At 40.9% G+C, this 22,355-nt stretch overlaps 1 protein-coding gene across 2 annotated transcripts in view; it reads left to right on the top strand.

The window, feature by feature from the left end:
* The window catches only part of DYM (dymeclin), a 252,328-nt gene that overhangs the window by 15,902 nt on the left and 214,071 nt on the right, over nt 1–22,355 (top strand). The gene's annotated exons all lie outside the window — the stretch shown is intronic.

Raw genomic sequence — 22,355 nt, 5'->3', positions numbered from 1 at the left:
AAGCCCAGTGGTGAGGAATGACATGTCAAGTGTGCGAAACTTAAGAGGAGTGGTGAGGGAGGAGGTTTGGAAGATTTGAGGGTTCTGGTGAAAAATATTAATGAGTTTTGATTTTGTCCTAATATCAGTAGAAACCATGGAAAGATTTTCATCAGAAAGGGCATGATCAGATTTTCACTTTTTTTGATATTCTAATTGTATAATATTGTGGTAATCACTCCATCCTTCAGCAGAAATTATTACTTCCTGACTAAACATTTTTTTTTTAATATTTTTTATTGATTAAGATATTACATATGTGTACCCTCTACCCCCCCTCCCCCCGCTCATCCCCTCACCCCCCTGTTGTCCGTGTCCATTGGTTAGGCCTATATGCTTGCATATAAGTCCTTTGGTTGATCTTTCCCCCTTGCCCCCACCCTCCCCTACCTTCCCTCCAAGGCCCGACAGTCCAATCAAAGCCTCTCCGTCTCTGGATCAGTCCTTGTTCATCAGTTTATGTTGTTCATTATATTCCACAAATAAGTGAGATCTTGTGGTATTTATCCGCTCTCCAGTTCCATCCATGCTGTGGCAAATGGTAAGAGTTCCTTTTTCTTCTTCCTCTTCTTAAAGAATACCTTTCAGCATTTCATATAATGCTGGTTTGGTGGTGATGAACTCCTTTAGCTTTTTCTTATCCGTGAAGCTCTTTATCTGACCTTCCATTCTGAATGATAGCTTTGCTGGATAAAGTAATCTTGGTTGCAGGTTCTTGCTATTCATCTCTTTGAATATTTCTTGCCACTCTCTTCTGGCCTGCATGGTTTCTGTTGAGAAATCAGCTGACAGTCGGATGGGTACTCCCTTGTAGGTAACTGACTGTCTTTCTCTTGCTGCTTTTAAGATTCTCTCTTTGTCTTTTGCTCTTGGCATTTTAATTATGATGTGTCTTGGTGTGGTCCTCTTTGGATTCCTTTTGTTTGGGGTTCTCTGCACTTCCTGGACTTGTAAGTCCATTTCTTTCACCAGGTGGGGGAAGTTTTCTGTCATTATTTCTTCAAATAGGTTTTCAATATCTTGCCCTCTCTCTCCTTCTGGTACCCCTATAATTCTGATGTTGGTACGCTTGAAGTTGTTCCAGAGGTTCCTTACACTATCTTCATATTTTTTGAATCTCTTTTCTTTTTTCTTTTTCGGTTGGGTATTTTTTGTTTCTTTGCATTTCAAATCTTTGACTTGATTCTTGGGATCCTCTTGTCTGCTGTTGGATCTCTGTAAATTATTCTTTATTTCAGTCCGTGTATGCTTAATTTCTGGTTGGTCCTTTTTCATGTCCTCCATGGTCTCACTATATTCCTTGAGGGATTCATTAAATTTATTGGCGGTTTCCATAAAATTCTTGACAAACCTTATAAACGTGGCCTTGAACTCTATATCCAGTCGTCTGGCCTCCTCCGTTTCTGCCAATTGTGACCTGTTTCTTTGTCTCCGCATTTTGGCTGCTTCCCTGTGTTGATAGAGTGGCCTGCGCGCCAGGTGTCCTGTAGGGCCCAGTGGCTCAGCCTCCCCAGTTACCTGGGGTGGACACTCTTGGTGCACTCTTGGTGCCTTGGTTGTTGTAGGATCACTGGGAGGAATTGACCTCCAGGCCAACTGGCTGTGGGAGCTGTGTCTGAAGTGGGAGAATGGACCCCCTCTGACCACTGGGTACAGTGGCTCCTGGATCTAAGGAGGTGCTAATTCAGCCCCTGCCTGAGGCCACACAGCAGGAACCACGAAGAGGCTCAGCTGTGAAGCAATGCAAGCCGCTGCGGGGCCTTGGGCCTTCTCTTGGAAGTTCCGGGTCTGCCAGGCTGGGCTGTAGTTAGGTACATTCACATGCAAAAGCCTCTGCCGCAGCCTGGGTGGGGCGGGGTCTCAGGGAGTCAAAAGGGCGGAGAAAGACGCTATGGCTGATTCTCCGTGCCCGGAGTCGCGCGTCTCAGTGTCCCGGTAACGGCTGCAAGCACCTCTGAGGGAAATCCACCCTCAAGTTCGCCCGCTGCCGCCTGACAGAGCAGCCTCTGCCCGTATGAGTCCTGGGTCCCCAGAGACTTCCCAGAACCGGAGATCAGAGCAGTCGGGAGCTTGTGATTCAAAAAGACAGCTGCGTCCTCAGGTGCCACCCCCTTTCCGCGCGCGCGAGCCGCCGCTGTACCTCTGCACTCAGCCTCCGCAGCTCCTCTGGCTCTCAGCGTGCTTTTCTTTTCTTCTGGTTGTAGAAATTACACTCAGCCAGCCTTTCTGTTGTTTTGGACGATGTTTGCTCCGTCCTTTGGGATAATTTTCAATTGTTGTGTGGGGCGACTATTTCCCGGTGTTTATCTATGCCGCCATCTTAGTTTCTCCTAAACATTTTTTTTTAAATAATTCAGTTATAAAATCAGATATACAAATTCCAGCCATATTCTAGATATGCAAGTAAAAAATCAGAGGGTGCATGGATACTGTGTGGGATAGGCAGGATTTCAGGATCCTGGAAAATATTTTGGAGGGGTTGCAATATGAACAGAGCCCCAAAGAAGGTGGATGATTTAGAAGCAGAGCAAGCAAGAAGGAGAATCCTGACATTTTTATTTTATTTTATATTTTATTATTTTATTTTATTTTGTTTTATTTTTGTTAATCCTTACCCAAGGATATTTTTCCATTGATTTTTAGAAAGAGTGGAAGGGAGGAAGGAGGGGGTGAAAGGGGAGAAAGAGAGAGAAACATTGAAGTGGGAGAGAGACATCTATTGGCTGCTTCCCACGTGCACACTGACCAGGGCAAGGGATGGAGCCACTAACCGAGGTACGCACCCTTAACTGGAATTCAGATCACTGGTTGACGCTCTGTCTACTGAGCCAAACCGGCTAGGGCAGAATCCTGACATTTTTGAAAAGAGCATGGACCAAGGCATTGAGGCATGACACAGTTCTGTGTGTGGGTGTGGACCAGTGGGATACCAGCCAGCCTGAAGGAAAGTGCTGGTCACAGGGGCCTGTCCTGTGGGCTGGAGCCCGCCCTAGCACTGGCAGATGATAGGAAGAGATGGAAGAGCCATGGTGTCTGCAGAGGGAATTTAATAAATTATAATTTTATTTATTTTTGTATGAAAAGTAACGCATTCTTCTGGATCAAAATTCAAAGATTCAAAGGTTGTAAAACTGGGAGTCTCCTTCTTCTGTCCTCCCACGTGCTTAGTTCTCTACCCCAGAGGCAACAAATGTTATCACTTTTCTTAGCTGTCCTTTTAAGGCAGTGGTTCTCAACCTTGGCTGCACATTAGAATCACCTGGGAATCTTTTTAAAATCCTGATATCTGGGCCTCATCCTCCGGAAATTCTGTTTCTTTGTTACTAATGTTGTTGCCGTACCCCATAACAAAGAAACAATTTCTGGAGGATGAGGCCCAGAAATCAGGATTTTAAAAAAAATTCCCAGGTGATTCTAATGTGCAGCCAGGATTGCGAACCACTGTTTTAACCCTACCAGACCACTGTACCTAATTTTCGGTACTTTGCCTAGTACGTGAAAAAAATGCGTCACAAACTAAAAATAACCAACCAATCGTAGTCAAACCTCATGGTTAGCCATTGCAAATGTCTGCCCCCATGTGTTTGAATTGACTTTGTGTGGTTTGACATGAAAAAATTCTGAAAATTCACAATGAAACGAGCGGCTGATGAACCAAGCACTTCAACAGGAAAGCGAAGGTTCAGGGCCTCAGGTCTGGTAGACTTAAGGGTTGCTTCATGTTGTTTTAGTCCATGAGAGCTACTTTAACAAAATACCACCGACGAGGTAGCTTATAGCAAGAATTTGTTGCTCAGGGTTCTGGAGCAGGAAGTCTGAGCTCTCAGCACCAGCATGGTTGGGCGATGGCCCTCTTCTAGTTCACAGCCTGCACATTCTCTCTGTCCTCACAGTGGGGGGAGCCAACAAGCTTTCTGGGGCCTTTCTAATAATAAAAGGCACTAATCCCATTCATGAGGATTCCACCTCATGACCTAATCACCCTCAAAGGCCCACCTACTAATACCATATACTTGCACCTTTGGGGGTTAGGATTTCAATATATGAATTTTCGGGGGACATAAACATTCAGACCATAGCACATGCATATACAAACAAATATGCACATACATCCCCCTCATTTTAGACTAATAATAACACATACTTCTGTACTTTGTGCTTTTTTTCAATGACTGTGTCTTGGAGAGCCTTCTCTATATTAGCTTCCTCATTATTTTCATGGGGCATCGCATGTCATGGCTGAATATACCAAAATTAATGTAGCAATATACTTTTACCAATTGAATTGCTTCTAGTGTTTTGTTATTACATATAGTACATCAGTGAATAACCTTATACATATGAGTAGAAGTGATTCTTGTGCTGTGAATAAAGTATGACCAAAACACTTCCATTAATTTTTCCAGTTTATGTTAGAAGGACATGAGAAATGAAAGCACTTCCCAACATACGGGGGTGGTCAAAAATAGGCTTACAGTTATAATACAATAATCCCATATAATAAAAGCCTAATATGCAAATTGTTCCCTCGACCAGGAGTTCGACTGGGAGTTCGACCGCTTGCTATGATGTGCACTGACCACCAGGGGGCGGTGCAAAACATGGCGGGCTCCGGTGACGTGGCGCTGGCAGTGGACGGCAGTGGAGTCACCGTACTTCGATCGTCTGCCAGGCCTAGGGATTGCACCTGTGCATCAATTTCGTGCACTGGGCCTCTAGTCTATATAAAAGCCTAAGCAACCAAACAACTGGTTGACTAGTCACTATGTTGCGCACTGACCACCAGGGGGCAGACGTTCAATGCAAGAGCTTCCCCCTGGTGGTTAGTGTGCTCCCACAGCGGAAGCACTGCTCAGCTGACCCACGGGCTCCAGACGCAGGGCTCATGGCTGGTGAGCATCGCTGCAGAGAGGCGAGCCTCTCCTGAATGGGACTGACTGGGTGTGAGCCTGCGGCAGGCACAGTGGGGCTGGGATGAGTGGGAGTGGCAGGCAGGAGCAGCAGGCAGTGTTGGATTGCCGGTTTTGGCCTGATCACTGCAGGCCACGCTGAGGGACCCCACTGGTGCACAAATCTGGGCACCAGGTCTCTAGTTAATAAATAATTATACAGGAATAAACTGTGTTTTGCATAACACAACTGTAAGCCTACTTTTGTTAACCCTGCATTTCATGATGTTTCAGGGTAAACTGATGAGGCTGCTCTAGTGGCCTGGAGGCTCTGAAGGGTGTGGCAATTCTGACCACAGAGGGCTGAATGGGAACATCAGAATTTGTTGCCTGTTTTTGGCACACCTGTTAGAAAGCGGAGGATTAGAATTCTGATCCCTGGTAGGTTTTTGTTGAATGGATTTGGGGAAAGTATTGTTTTAGGGAGGTTGCTTTTTAGGTAAGGTGAGTGATAGATAGGAGGGAAGAGAAAGTAGGTCAGGAAAACCAAATGTGAGGCGGTAGCAGTTACGTCACCACCATGTGATGAAGGGCTGAAGTTCTGTGCCTAAGCAGGAAACGGAAGTCCTACATCCTTGTGAAACTGATGTATCTAGTTAACAGAACTTTATATAGAAAAATATATTTTAAAAGTTTTGTTTTAGATTGATATTTGATGTAAGCATTAATATTTTTAAAATTGATTTACTGGGGTGACATTGGTTAATAAAATTTTACAGGTTTCAGGTATACAATTCTATAATACATCATCTGTAGGTATATTGTATTGAGTGTTTACCACCCCAAGTCAAGTCTTCTTCTGTCACCATTTATCCCCACTTTGTTCTCTTCCACCTGCCCCCACCCCGCCTTCCTTCTGGCAATCAATCACTTACTGTGTCCATGAGTCTTTCTTTTTTTTTTCTTTGCTTAATCCCTTCACCCTTCTCACTCAACCCTCGACCCCTACCCTCTGACAGCTGTCAGACTGTTCTCTGTATCCATGAGTCTGTCTCTACTTCGTTAGTTTATTTTGTTCGTTAGATTCCACATATAAGTGAAATTATAGGGTACTTGCCTTTCTCTGATTGACTTATTTCATTGAGCATACATAATACTCTCCAGGTCTATCCATGCTGTTGCAAAAGGTAAGACCTTTTTTACGGCTGAATAGTATTCCATTGTGTAAATGTACCACAGCTTTTTTATCCACTCATCTACTGATGGGCACTGAGGCTGCTCCCCAATCTTGGCTATTATAAATAACACTGCAATGAACATGGGAGTGCATATATTCTTTTGAATTAGTATTTCTGGTTTCTTTGTATACAGTCCCAGAAGTGGAATTGCTAGGCCATAATGCAGTTTCAGTTTTTTTATTTTTTGAAGTAACTCCATGCTACTTTCCACAGTGGCTGCACCAGTCTGCATTCTCACCAACAGTGCACGAGGCTTCCCTTTTCTCCACGTCCTTGTCAACGCTCTTGTTGTTAATACTTACTGAGCTTAAGAGTTCTAGATTTGAGAGCAGCACTGAGCTTATTTAGACAGCTTATTTACAATGAGAATCATGTTGCCAAAAGGTGCAGTGATTTGGGGTAAAGTATTGAGAACAGAGGCAGGAAGCATGGCAGGGGGAGCATAGATTTTGGAGCTAGACCAACTGTGTCTTGTATCTCAGTCTCCCCATTTATTCATTAGCTTTTTGAGCTTAGGCAAGCTGCTTCATCTTACTGAGCCTTTAAATGCTTCTGTAAACTGGAAATCATAATGCCCACCATGTAGACTTGTGGGGAGGATAAAACACCATAAGGCATGTACAGTGCCTGACTTTCCTCTTCTTTCAGGAATAAATAGCCATTAATTTAAACAAGATCAAGGGCTCTGTCTTGAGAGTTAGTCTAAAATATTTGAGGGATGAAAATAGCAGAAATTTCACCCATTTTCTGATGACTGCCTTATCCTAATGATTAAAAATCCTATGACTCTTGAATTAATTGTTTAGTTTTTTTAAAAATTAGGCCAGACACAGATTCTAGTAATACTTGTCTTTGTGCTTCCACAACGCCCTTTTTATAAAGGCTACTCTTTAGAAACCTTACTGTATTATGAAAGATGTGTTATATATACTGAGCACTAGATGGTGCTCAAATAAGGCAAGAAGGCAGCATTTTTATTTGTTCCCATTCCTGAGTACCAGAGCAATGCATGCTCATTTTCAGTACTTTAAAGTCAGGAAAGCACAAGGAGGGAAAGAAGATAAAAATAATAGCAGTGAGAAGTAACCGTTGTTAACATGTTGGGTATATCCTTTCAGTTCTCTCAAAGTGCTTGCATCATATTCTGTATGTTTCTCTAATTCACATTTCCCTCCTACAGTGTTTTCCTACAACATAGTTTTAAATGGTTGTAGAATGTCCTGTTTTATGGATGTACATAATTATTGTGTTTTCCTACAACATCATTGTAAGTTGTAGAATGTTTTCTCTTATGGATATACATAACTATTGAACTAATGTTGAACATGTTGATTGTTTCTTATTTTTCATGATTATACTAGAGGCCCGGTGCATGAAATTCATGCAAGAGTAGGCCTTCCTTCCCCGGCTTCCCTCTGGCATCCGAAACCCGGGCTTCCCTCGCAGCCCCGGCTTCTTCTGGAAGGTTGTCTGGTCTAATTAGCATATTATGCTTTTATTATTATAGATACAAAACTCTGATGTACTTCTTGTAGCCATGTCTTTGCACAAATCCCTAATTATATAAGTTAAATGAATTATTAGTAGCTTTGTTGGTAAATTAATCTTTAAAAAAAATCTTTAACTCTTTCATTAAAGTTAGAAAATACAGAAACAAAAGGGAAAATAGTCATGTATACTCATCACATAGAGATAACTACTGTTGATATTTTCTTATTTATTCTTGCATACTTTTTAAAATGCCCATACCTGTAGATGGACATATACATTTTATATGTCTTTCCCTCCCACAAACATGAGATTATACTCCTATGTAACTTTAGAAAAATTGATTTATATGTGATATATTTACATTTGTTTACCAAAAAAAATGCCTCCCATTTGCCAGGTACCACTTTTTAAAAATATATTTTTTTATTGCTGATAGTATTACAGATATCTCCCGCCAGGTACCATTTTTAAGGGCTGGAAACCTTGCAGTGAATATGAGGGATGAGGTCCCTGCCCTCATCAAGTTTATATTTTAGTGGAGGTGTGGGTAATAAACAAGTAAAGAAATAAATACATAACATCATTTCTGGAAGTGTCAAATGCAATAACAAAAGCAGAGCAAGGTCATGGAGCGGGATGGAATGGGAACAAGCAGAAAGCGGGAGATTTCTTCAGATAGAGGGTCTCTGGGGAAGCAGCATTTCAGCAGAGACAGGTAGTGAAATTGGGGAGTGAGGCACGGGATCCTGGGAAAGAGCGTCCAGGTAGAAGGAGCAGCAGGTGTGAAGGACCCGAAGCAGGAGCAAGTTCTGCCTGTTGGAGGAATGGCAGAAGTCCAGGGAGGCAGAACAGCGAGCAAGGAAACACATTACCTTGGGTCCTTTGGCCATGTTAAAGGTTTCTTATGTTGCATGGTTTAAAGAGACAAGCATGTCTTAATGGCAGTGTCTGAGCACTGAGCCTAGGCTGCCGTAATTTACTAACTCTCCTACAATGTGGATTTTACTCACATAGTGGGTTTTATTGTGGTAAAATTAGCATAACTTAAAATTTACCATTTTTAAGTGTATGATTGAGAGGTATTAAGTACATTCCCAACGTTGTTTAGTCATCACCACTGTACATTTCCAGAACTTTTCATCATTTCAAACAGAAACCCTGTACCCATTAAATAATAACTCTCCATTTCCTGTTCCCCTAACCCAGTGGTCGGCAAACTCATTAGTCAACCGAGCTAAATATCAACAGCACAACGATTGAAATTTCTTTTGAGAGCCAAATTTTTTAAACTTAAACTATATAGGTAGGTATACATTGTTATTAACTTAATTAGGGTACTCCTAAGCTGGCCTTTGCTAGAAACGTCCTCAATCTGATTGAGGTACGTTCGCTGAGGTCGACCCCTTCCAACTCTCCCATCCACACTCGTCTGGTATACTTGTTTCGTCTATCTTTTGTCACCCGTCTATCTTTTGTCACCCGCGCGCGATTTGCGGAGGCAACTAGCACTAACCACTGCACAGTGAGACTGCTGATGGACTGGCTCCCTCAACTCGTGCATGAATGGCGAGCGCCTCCCCCGCGCTGCGTATCCCGCGGCCGCCTGCACCGTGTCTCCTGTCGCCCGACCGACCGACACCCCCCACTTCTAACGCCACTTCTTCAAAATAGACTCGCCCAGGCCGAAAACCGACTTCTGCGCATGGGCCACGAAGTTTCAATCGCACTGTACCTGGGCGCCCGCACGTGGTATTTTGTGGAAGAGCCACACTCAAGGTGCCAAAGAGCCGCATGTGGCTCGTGAGCCGCGGTTTGCCGACCACGGCCCTAACCCCTTTGGTAACAACCTCTATTCTTTCTTTCTGTGGATTTGCCTATTCTTGGTAACTGATATAAGTGGAATCACATAATATTTGACGTTTTGTGTTTGGCTAATTTCACTTAGCATAATATTTTCAAATTATATCCAGGTTGTAGCACATAACAGAATTTCCTTCCTTTTTAGGCTGAATAATAGCCATTGTATGAATACACCACATCACTATATTTTTTAAACTTCAGTTTGTTGTACTTTCTTAGAAAATTCTTTTAAATGTCTTTCATTTCTCTTCAGCATTGTTAGGGTTCAGTGACCACTCTGATTTTTCTTTTAGGATTCCCCCTTACATTATAAACAATATGCACATTCAGCTAAGAGGCTTGGCTAATGTAAACATCTATCTTAACTTAGCAGTTATTTATTTATATTATTTTTAAAAGATTTTTAAAATTTATTTTAGAGAGAGAGGAAAGGGGAGGGAGAGAGAGAAACTGATGGGTGAGCAAACATCAGTTGGCTGCCACCTGCTGGCCCTCTACCAGGAATAGAACCAACAACCCTTGAGTGTTCAAGACAGTGCCCCACCAAGTGAGCCACACTGGCCAGGGCAGCGGTTACTTATTGAGCACTTACTGTGTGCCAGGTGCTGGGCTCATTGCCTTAGGGGCATTTCCTAATTACGTTCTCATACCCAATCTATGCGATAGATTCTGTGATCATTCTGGGAAAAGTGAGAGCTAGGGAGGTTACCCAAGGTCACACAGCTAGTAAGTAGCTGTTCTGGACCAGATTTAACCAGGTTTGTGTGGTACTGAGACAGATCTGTTGGCCTTGATGCTTTACAATCCTCATTTGGGGGGATAATCACAGAACAAACTTCAATTATTGGTTAATTATATGATAATCTTTAAGAATCACCACCTTATATATTCACTTTAAAGAAGAGAATAGTTTACTGCTTTTTTGAGAGAGAGGAAGGGAGAGGGAGAGAGAGAGACACATTGATGTGAGAGCACAACATTGATTGGCTGCCTCCTGCACACCCCTACCAGAGATGGAGCCCACAACCCAGGTATGTGCCCTTGACTGGGAATTGAACCAGCAGCCTCCTGGTGCACTGGATGATGCCCAGCCAGCTGAGCCACACCGGCCAGGGCTGTATTCACATTTTCAAGCACTTTCAAAGCAATAGGTCATAATAGCAGGTACTTCTTTACAACGTAAATGTAATGATTACATTATGTATAATTAACACATGAAATCTGTCCATTATTTTAACCTTGCCTTGAGTAGTATGTGTCGTCTCTGTGAAGGGGAGCTGTCTGACGGATCTTTTCTGAGTTTCTTTTCTTTTTTCTTCTGAGTTTCTTGATCAAACAGGGAAAGAGACTTTTATTGAATTAGGTCACAAGTTTTTAACTGACAGAACAATTAAGTGATTGTAAAATTAATTTTTTCTTAGAATTTTTGATGCCTGGGATAATTACTAAACTGTTTTCTAAACCCACTTCTAATTCCTTCATCATAGGTTCACTTGAACAGGGACCAAAAGAGTATACTAGGCCATTTTACTAAGGGAATAAATAATTTGAGACTTTTTTTGGCATCTTAGTTTCTCAATTGAGCGACCAAAAGAAGTTCAGTTTTTACATCTTGAGTCAAAATCTGTTCCTTCATTAATACCTTTCTATGCAGAATCATTTTGGAAGATACTTGAGTTTGCCCAGAGCTGATCTCTCCCTTAAACTAATGTTTATGTGGGGGAAGATATAACTAGCATGTTTAAAATATTAAAATAAGGGGACAAGTAAGTTTTGTTCCAAGTATACCCTTCTTTCTTTTTCTCACTGTGTTGGCTGGAATCTGAATTTTTTTTTTTTTTTTTTTTAATTAAATCTTTATTGTTCAGATTATTACATTTGTTCCTCTTTTTTCCCCCCATAACTCCCCTCCTCCCAGTTCCCGCCCCACCATCCGCAATCACTCCCCACCCACTGTCCTCATCCATAGGTGCACGATTTTTGTCCAGTCTCTTCCCGCATCTCCCACACCCCTTTCCCCCCTAAGAATAGTCAGTCCATTCCCTTTCTATGTCCCTCATTCTATTATAATCACCAGTTCATTCTGTTCATCAGATTATTTATTCACTTGATTCTTAGATTCACTTGTTGATAGATGCATATTTGTTGTTCATAATTTGTATCTTTACCTTTTTCTTCCTCTTCCTCTTCTTAAAGGATACCTTTCAGCATTTCATATAATACTGGTTTGGTGGTGATGAACTCCTTTAGCTTTTCCTTATCTGTGAAGCTCTTTATCTGACCTTCAATTCTGAATGATAGCTTTGCTGGATAAAGTAATCTTGGTTGTAGGTTCTTGGTATTCATCACTTTGAATATTTTTTGCCACTCCCTTCTGGCCTGCAAAGTTTCTGTTGAGAAATCAGCTGACAGTCGTATGGGTATTCCCTTGTAGGTAACTGAGTTTCTTTCTCTTGCTGTTTTTAAGATTCTCTCTTTATCTTTTGCTCTTGGCATTTTAATTATGATGTGTCTTGGTGTGGTCCTCTTTGGATTCCTTTTGTTTGGGGTTCTCCGCGCTTCTTGGACCTGTAAGTCCATTTCTTTCACCAGGTGAGGGAAGTTTTCTGTCATTATTTCTTCAAATAGGTTTTTAATATCTTGCTCTCTCTCATCTTCTGGCACCCCTATAATTCTGATGTTGGTACGCCTGAAGCTGTCCCAGAGGCTCCTTACACTATCCTCGCATTTTTGGATTCTTTTTTCATTTTGCTTTTCCGGTTGGGTGTTTTTTGCTTCCTCGCATTTCAAATCATTGACTTGATTCTTGCGCTCCTCTGGTCTGCTGTCGGGAGTCTGTATAATATTCTTTATTTCAGTCAGTGTATGCTTAATTTCTAGTTGATTCCCCAATATAACATCGAGGGTCTCATTAGTTTTCTTGTAGATCTCATTAAGTTTATCGGCGGCTTCTAAACAGTTCTTGAGAGACCTTAAAAGTGTGGTTCTGAACTCTAGATCTTCCATTGACAATTTTGTCCTGTTTCTTTGTCTCCGCATTTTGTTATGCTTCCTTGGTGCACCCCCTAGTGGTCTTTGTTCGTGGTTTTATAGTTAAATCTTGATTGTTGTAGCTAATTCCAGGGAGGGTTTGACCTCCAGGCCAAGTGGCTATGAGAATCAGCTGTGTCAGCAGTGAGAGAACTTCTGTCCTCTAGGGAGGTGCTAATCTGGCGTTTGCCTGAGGCTATCCGGCAAATGCCTCTGTGCAGGGCTTGGGCGGGGCGGGTCGCACAGGATCAATAGGGTGGGCCAGAGAGAGCAGTTATGGCCGCTCTCAGTCCTGTCCCCAGGGACTCTGCCTCTCTGAGTCCCAGCAATGCAACGGCTGCAAAGCTCGGAGAGAAAGCTGCACTCGCTCTGACCGAAGCCAGGCAGTCCCGCTTCTCCCGTTTGAGTCTGGGTCCCTAAAGACTCGCCCGGATCTGGAGCTTAGAGTCTGCGACTCCCTCCCGATTGAAAACGCCAACCGCGCCCTCCGCCGCCAGCCCGCTCCGCGCGCGCACTCCGCACCTCAGAATTTGACTTCAGCACTGCGCCTCCTCTGAGTGTCCGTATGCGTTTCTCTTTCCTCCTAGTTGTAGGACTTCCATTCAGCCAGCGTTCCAGTGGTTTTGGGTGATGTCCGTTCTGTCTTTTAGTTTCACTTTTGAAGTAGTTGTTCAAAGCAGCAAACTCCGGCGTTAACCTATGCCGCCATCTTGGTTCTGTTCTGGAATCTGAATTTTTAAGTCTTTTTTTTTCTCTGTTACTTTCTTGAGAAAATAAATATAATATTATCTTGCATGGTAGTTGCTGAAACTTTTACACTTTAATAGTTATAGTTCCTTTCATTTTGGCAGTTGAATGACAGCATATAGGATTGCCTGTGAATCACATGAATATAAATACCTTTTTGGTTCTGTTTAGTATGTTAAAAATTGCTATAATAAATTTATGTGCAGTTTTTATCCTTTGACTTTTTTCTATGAATAGGCCCTTTTAAAACATTAATATTCCCACAGTTTAACCACTGAATGGGCTGATTCTAGTTAGTTTTGTGAATGATTTCTGTAATTCTCTCTTTGCTAAGGTAAGGGGGAAAAAGTCTCAGGAATGCTTCCATACTTTTCTGAATGGTTACTTGTTGATTTGCTCAGATGGTGTTTTAAAATGACAAACATATAATTTGTCAGAGTATGTATGTAGTGGGCTGAAAATGACATTATTAATATAATATCAATTTTGAAATCATTTTATGGCAAAATTTTCAGTGAGAGAGACTTAAGCATTTTCAATGTTTATTTTATGAACCTCATAATTATATTTACTTGAATTGTTCAGCAAATCTATGTTCAGAAATCTATGTATAATTTCCCCACCAACAGCTTTCTGCCCATTTGCTTTTCATTAATGGATTTGAACTATGAGTTTATTATCTTCATTATTGAGATTCACATATGAGATTGGTGTGTTTACAAGTAAAATAAAACCAGTTTAGAGTACTGAAAGCTGTGAATTAGGGAATATGTAATTAAAAAATTAGCTTCCTGACCAAACTACAGTTTATTATTTCATAGCAGTTATAAGAAAGTCTTCTGCTTTCCTTATTAGACTTAAATTTTTTGTTTTCTTCAAGTTCTTCATCATTCACATAAATTTTACATGTTTTTTTAAAATATATTTTATTGATTTTTTACAGAGAGGAAGGGAGGGAGAGAGTTAGAAACATCAATGAGAGAGAAACATCGATCAGCTGCCTCCTGCACATCCCCCACTGGGGATGTGCCCACAACCCAGATACATGCCCTTGACCGGAATCGAACCTGGGACCTTTCAGTCTGCAGGCCGACGCTCTATCCACTGAGCCAAACCGGTTTCGGCTTACATGTTTTTAATCATAACATAGATGTATGACACTACTTCTTTTAGGTCTCTATAGAAATTCCAGCCCTAACTGGTTTGGCTCAGTGGATATAGCGTCGGCCTGCGGACTGGGGGGTCCCGGGTTCGATTCCGGTCGGGGGCATGTGCCTTGGTTGCGGGCACATCCCCAGTGGGGGTTGTGCAGGAGGCAGCTGATCGATGTTTCTCTCTCATCGATGTTTCTAGCTCTCTGTTCCTCTCCCTTCCTCTCTGTAGGAAATCAATAAAATATATTTAAAAAAAAAAAAAAAAAGAAATTCCAAGTAGTGGTAGTGTGTTAGATTGATGTTACATGGGTTTCTTTCTTTCTTTTTTTTTTTTAAATATATTTTATTGATTTTTTACAGAGAGGAAGGGAGAGAGATAGAGAGTTAGAAACATCGATGAGAGAGAAACATCGATCAGCCGCCTCCTGCACATCTCCAACCGGGGATATGCCCGCAACCCAGGTACATGCCCTTGACCGGAATCGAACCTGGGACCTTTCAGTCCGCAGGCCGATGCTCTATCCACTGAGCCAAACCGGTTTCGGCGGGTTTCTTTTAATTAAAAAAAAGTAGCTAAATTTTAATACTGTTCATATTGAAAGAGTATTAAACTAGAAGTTAGATATGTTTATTTTTATATTGTGACCTTGAACAGGTTACTTAGCTTCTCTGTCTCTCTGTCGCCTGTATAATGAGGATACTCCTGTTTTCTCAGCCAACTTCAGGGTTTTTAGAAGTCAAATGAAATAATCAAGGTGAGAGAACTTTTAATAATATATATGTCTACACAGATTGCAAGTTATATCTAATCAGCAAATTTATTTACATATCAACAATGAATGTGCTAAAGTCTTTAAACACTTTTTTTGTTAGAAGGTTAAATAAATCTCCTCCCTTGTTGAAATACTTTTCTTAAATTATAACACAAAGGTCAGTGTCAACTCAATTTTATCCAAAAAATGCCAAATTTTAAATTAATGGGTTTCAAATGAATGAAGTTCTGCTAAGTGTATACTTAGTTGGAACTTTTAGTTTTTAAAAATAAATTATTTTTCTGTAGTGTAAAAAATTTTAAAAAAATGATATGTGGGAACTCAAATACTTCTGTATTTGAGAATATGATAATAAGGCTTCTTTTAGGTTGCCGTGTTCTACAATTAATTGGTAAGCTTCTTTTCTAAGATGATGTATTATTCAACCTCTTTTTTAAAAATTTTTTATTAAGTTATTACATGTGTGTCCTTATTCCCACATTACCCCCCCCCATCCCCCCACTCATGCCCTCACCCCCCTGTTGTCTGTGTCCATTGGTTAGACCTATATGCTTGCATGTAAGTCCTTTGGTTGATCTCTCCCCCTTACCCCCACCCTCCCCTTCCTTCAACCTCTTTTTTCTTTCGTTAATTCCTGAGGGTCAATACAATGGCCCGGCAGTGTCCATTGGTGCCTCTTAGGTTACTTTCAAATCCAAAATGTGGACAGATGAAGAGTGAGACACATGGGTTGGTAGTAAAGAAAAGAAAATTGAAAAGAAAAAAAGAAAGTTAGATGGTAGAAATTGCTTTGAGGCCTCAAGCAGTTCCTTCTGTTGCTGTATAGTATTGGCTCCATGATATAGGACACAGGCCATTAATAAGTTATCAGCCCAAGTGTGCTGCTTCCATTAATTTGTGGTATTTTACTTGTCAACTATAGTTTGACCAGTTACACCAGCTACTAAAATATGTAAATAACTCTTACATATTTTCATGTGTGACAGTTATCAGAAATAGATATTTAGTTTATTAGATGAGCCATTTTATATACTTATTTTGGTTGTGAACACTTGAATTCTTGAACTACAGGCTTCATATGAAATTAACTTTTCCCCTACCAACAAATGATCTTTCTTCTTTATTGTCAGTTTTGGAAAATTGTTTGCCACCTAACAGTGGAACTGTGTTGATGAATGAAGGAATGCATGCTATTACACTGAGCTGTGGTCTTTTTCTTTTTTCTTTTCTTTTTTTTTTTTTTAAATATATTTTATTGAGTTTTTACAGAGAGGAAAGGAGAGAGATAGAGAGTTAGAAACATCGATGAGAGAGAAACATCGACCAGCTGCCTCCTGCACACTCCCCACTGGGGATGTGCCCACAACCAAGGTACATGCCCTTGACCGGAATCGAACCTGGGACCTTTCAGTCCGCAGGCCGACGCTCTATCCACAGAGCCAAACCGGTTTCGGCATCTTTTTCTTTTTTCATTCACAAACTAATGGCAGGGTTTCCCTAGGTTGTGGTGGACAGCAGATCTAACCATCAAGGGCAGGGTTGTTTCTCTTCTCTCTCGTCACCTTGTGAATTGTGGCTGACATTTGGAGACATTTTCTACATAAGTGGTTGGTATAATCATGTATTGTATTTTTTAAAAAATATTTTTATTGATTTCAGAAAGGGAGGGAGAGGGAGAGAGAGAAACATCAGTGATGAGAAAGAATCATTGATTGGCTGCCTTGTGCATGACCCTCACTGGGGATTGAGCCTGTAACCTGGGCATGTGTCCTGACTGGGAATTGAACCATTACCTCCTGGTTCATAGGTTGACACTCAACCACTGAACCACACTGACTCAGCTAATCATCTGTTTTTATAATGAAAAAATAATAACCACAACTTTTAACTTAATATTTGCTCCCCCATCCCCACCCCACCCCTGATCAGCTTTCTGCCTCTGAACATTGCTGTATCCTCTTCGCTGTACCATTCTTGAAGTTAAGGCCAGATTTGTTTGTCATGCCAGAGGATTTTGTGCAGAATTTAAATCCAAAGAAGTCGTAAATTCTCTGTACAGTAGTTCTTGATGTACCCCATCCCCCACGTTAGATAATACCAAAAACAACTGCTTGTACAGTGCAAGAATTTAGGCAGTACTCAATAGAATTCGTTTTACATTTACAGTGGCAGGATAATTTGCCAGTTAGATGTTACATCCTTTATGAATTCCTCTCTGTAGGTCATTTCAGATGGAAAAATGTCTGTATTTGTCATACAGGTTCTTATGCTTGCTTACTGTCAATACATACTTATTTGAGTATAAAGATCACTAGATTTGGTGTCAAAGATCTTGGTTTGGAATTTTGCAAATTTAGGAATATGTGTTGGTTCTTAAGCCAAAGTTATGCACCTTTGCTGGAAATGTAATTGGTTAATTCTTTCTGGTATATAATTTGCAATATTCATCAGAACAGAAGTGTTCATTGATCTAGCAATTTTGGAAATATATGTAAAAAGATATATATGTATAGATGTTCATTGCAATGTTTATGATAGCAGAAAATTGCTAACAAGTAAGGAGATTGAATAAATAAGTAAAAACGGTACATCTGCATGCTAGAACAACATACAGGCATTAAAAATAATCATGTTTATAGACATGGAAAAGGTCCATAGCATATTAAGTGGTTAAAGCCAGTTATAAAACCACTCGTAGAGCATAGTCTTGTTCCCACACAATTGTATACATGTGTGCATTTTTAAAATGTGTATATTTATGTAACTCTTATATAGGTTGTATAGCCTTAATTTTTTTTCAGTTTTTAAAATTTGTTATTTTGAAATAATAATAGAGTCACAGGAGATTGCAAAAAATGTACAGTGAGGTCCCTTGCGTCCTTCACTCAGTCTCCCCCAGTATAGCATCTTGCATAGCTACAGTTCATTTCAGGAACTTGACATTGGTACAGTCCACAGAGGTTATTGTGATTTCAGCAATTAGTTATATATGCTCTCATTTGTGTGTGTATATTACTCTATATAATTTTACCACTTGTGTAGACTTGTTTAACCACCACCACAATCAAGATACTTGTGTTCCAGCAAGGCCTCCTTGTACTTTTCCTTTATAACTACGCCCATTCTTTCTCCCTCCCAGCTCTAACTGCAGGCAGCTGCTAGTCAGTTTTCCATCTCTATAATTTTGTTATTTCAAAAAGTTATATAAATGGAATAATACAATATGTCATATTTTGAGATTGGCTCTTATCACTCAGCGTAGTGTCCTTGAGCTGCATTCAGGTGATTGTGTATCATTAGTACATTCCCTTTTTTTTTTTTAAACAAATATATTTTTATTGATTTCAGAGAGGAAGGGAGAGTAAGAGAGAGATAGAAACATCAATGATGAGAGGGAATCATTGATTGACCGCCTCCTGCATGTTGGCCTGAGCCCGCAACCCAGGCATGTGCCCTTGACCAGAATTGAACCTTGAGTCCACAGGCCGATGTTCTATCCACAGAGCCAAACCGGGCAAGGCAGTACATTCCTTTTTATTGCTGTGTGGTATTCTATGTTGCGTATGCACTATAGTTTTCCTAAACAGTGACCCATTGAAGGACATTTGGATTATTTCCAGTTTTTAGCTATAATGAATAAAGCTGCAGTGAACATCTGTGTACAGGTTTTTGTATGAACATAACTTTTTATTTCCTTGAGATAAATGCTCAGGAGTGCAGTTTCGAGGTTGTATGGTGAGTATATGTTTAGTTTTTTACAAAACTGCCAAGCTGTTTTCCAGAGGGACTGTGTCAGTTTACATTCCCACCAGTAATGTATGTGAGACCCAGTTTCTCTGCATCCTGGCCAGCATTTGATGTCACTTTTTAAAAAAAACTTTAACAGTTCTGATAGGTGTGTAGTGTTACTACATGGTGGTTTTAGCATGTTTCATTCTTATAATAGTATAAAAGCCATTTCCTTTTAAAAAATAAAAGAAGGCCTAGATTTAATTTCTGTTCTGCCACTTATTAAAAGTTACTTAATAGTTTTGCTGGGTGAATAAGGAATACTGATTTCCTTTGTAATCCACAAGGGTTATATTTTGACTATAGTGAAACATTAATGTAAATAAAATCAAAGCAGATCACCTACAGTTTTCTTTAATAGCTGTTTGAGACTATTTCAAAGTGTAAAAGTACTCCAAAAATTATGTTTTATACTTCCCTTCTGTTGCATGGCGGGGGCGGGGAGTAGAGACTGGCAAAATACGTGTAAGAAGTATTGATAAATAAATATATACATTTGACACTTTGGTACTTGTGGTTTTGCTGTATTGTTGCTGTTGGGTTAGGTAACTCACAATTATTGAGCTACGTGCTCGGCACTTTCCATACATCACCAAGTAGTCCTTACAACTGTCCTGTGAGATCTGGCATCCTTTCAAAGATGAGGAAACAGGTTCAAATTAAGTAGCGTGGCTGGTCATGCCAATAGGAGATGAGAAAGCTGAACCTAAATTATGTGGCCTCAGAATCTGTCCTCTTCCCATTACACCAGGGGTGTCCAGTGTTTTTAATAACAGGCCACATGATTGGGCATCCACGCGCTGGTGTGCCTGAGTTTGCTAATTGATGGTCATGGTTAAGGTGAGAGGGGGAGCACTTGGAGTTTAAGTATTGAAAGTGACCTGCCTGTGAGTCCAGAGATGCAGACCTTCCATATTCTTCCTGTTAGTATTTCTCCCTAGTGTTCCGATTTGCTATATAACTTTAGTTAAATTAGCTAGAATTTTTAAAGATTATGTACTTGACTGTGTTCTGCTTTAGTAACCATTAGTGGTTTATCCAAGTTAGCTGGCCCAGCACTTGGCAGAGGTGGTTAATTTTAGTGTTTGTAATACAAGGTTAGGCTTTATCCAATGCACCACACAGGCATTATTATTACTAACATTCCCCCCTCCCCCCGCTCCCCCCTAAAAATCTCAAGTTGGTTTTAGCCAGTGTCAGACATTAACCATACCCAGGGCACCTTGCTGCTGCTTTAGTAGTTCTGTTAGTGTATGTTTTTGATCCTGTGCTTAATGGCTTCCTGTTTTATGTAAGATACAATTCAGTCTCCTTAACACGACTTTAAGGTTCTTTCCTCTTTTGCTCTTTTCCCTTGCCAGTCTTCTCTGCTACCTACACTTCCCAGTTACTTAACTTTGTCATGATGTAAATTGCTGTACTCAGCAGAGGCGGCATAGATTACATTGATTACTTGAGATATAACTTAGAAATAATTCAGGTGTATTATTGGGAGTTCTGTTATGAAAGCTCTCATGGAAGCATGCACAGTGTGAGGTTGAGGCTGATGACAGATGTCTTCCTAGGGAGATTTTCTTCATGAAGTCACAAGAACAGACTTAGAACGTAGCCCAGAGATGGCAGTGGTGATGTTTAAGAACTTCCCTATGGGTGTGAAAATTTTAATAACCGCTTCCTTGCTGAATTATCTTCAGGGAAGCCCATTGAAGGTTCTTAAAACTATGGAAGAATCCTGAGACTGGTTTCAGATTTGCTTGGTGTGTGTGTGTGTCTGTCTGTCTGACTCTTGGGCATAGGTCTCCTTGTTCATTTGGGTGTCACCAGCAAAGCTGAGGCTCCTGTTCTGAGACTCCCTCTGTTTATGTTGCTGCTGGAATGATAATCGTGGCCCAGCCCTGAGAAGCAGGAGTCTGATGCTCTCACAGAAAAGGATTGCTTCAGAGCCACACCTGGCCATTGGGTCAGTATGGTTGTCTATCTAGATTTAGTTCACTTAGCAAAAGTTTGGTTAAGAGATTACTAGTTTTAAATATTTATCGCTCATCTCCCATATTGACGTTTTTCAGATTGACCCACAGTTGTGGAGTGTGTGTATGGATAGAGTGTTTGAAGCACTCTGTATGGTGCTAATTTATTTAATCTGTATTGGTGTGGATATTTGCTGCCTTTTCGCCCCTTTTTTGTATTATGCTTCTAGTGCCCCAAATCTACCTTCAGAAACAGCATTCGGTTTCCAATTGTCTTGGAAACATTGGCATATTCTGCGGTACCATTTTAGTTTTATTTACTGCAAATGGTGATTTGTTAGTTGTCTGCTGCCAGAACATCTGAGCTCATTTGTTTAACTAAAGGAGTGCTGTGCATAGATGCCTAGAACACGCAGCAACAGTGACCAACCACCCCAGTTGCTTGCCACCTCATTTTAGCTCTAAATCAAGCAAATAAGAAAGAAGATTATTCTTAAAATGTTCCAAGAAGTTTAGAAAATTGGAGGATGGAGAGGTGGGAGGAAAGGAATTCTATTATAACAATCAGCGTGTTGCTTTTGGCAGGGGTGTGCCTGGCTGATTCCCTTTGCAGAAATAAGTAAGGCTTCAGAGTGCAGAAATCGCAGGGACACTGCAGAAAACAGAGCTCTGAATCCCTTATTTGATAGGCAGTTACCAAGTGTTTGTCTTCTGGTTGAGCCACTGCACCAGGCAAGGTGGGGATGCATGGGTGAATGGGACGTTTTCCTGTTCTCATGGAGCTTATAATCTGGGCACTGCAGGTGCTTCTGACCCGAAGTGGTGATTATTGAGGAGGCGGTGGCAGAGGGGCTGTTTCAGATCAGGCCAAGCCTGATGACCTGGTCACAGAACGGCAGGTGCTGGCTGACTTACCACCAGAGGGAGTGCTCCTAGAGCCAAGAGAGAACTCTCAGCCTTTCTAGGTCTCTGCATCCTTGAATGACAAAAACAATCAGACTGCTTCAGAAGATAAAACATTTTACATTCGGAAGCAAATAAGTGTTTAGAAAAATATTTTAATAAAAATAAAAAACCTGGGGGCAGACCTGGCCTTGAGGGCTGGAGAGTGTCGAGTGCTTCTTGAGGAACAGGGGGAAATAATTATTTTTGTTTTCTGGTAGTGAAGTGTCTGTCATTCATTCACTCAGTGCATTTTTATTAAGCGCCTGCTTTGCACCAAGCTGGGAATGCTGTGATGAGCAAGGAGCCCTCAGTCTAGGGGGGAGCCACAGACAGATAATTGGGCAATCTTACTACCATGTGCTCAGTTTTACGATTGGGTGCTTATGGGGAGGAAACCAGACTTCTCACCTTGTGTTAGGTGATCAAAGAAGGT

Source organism: Myotis nattereri (assembly GCF_964212035.1).
Source record: "Myotis nattereri genome assembly, chromosome: 8".
In the NCBI taxonomy this organism is placed as follows: domain Eukaryota; kingdom Metazoa; phylum Chordata; class Mammalia; order Chiroptera; family Vespertilionidae; genus Myotis; species Myotis nattereri.
This window is presented reverse-complemented; position numbering and strand designations above follow the sequence as displayed.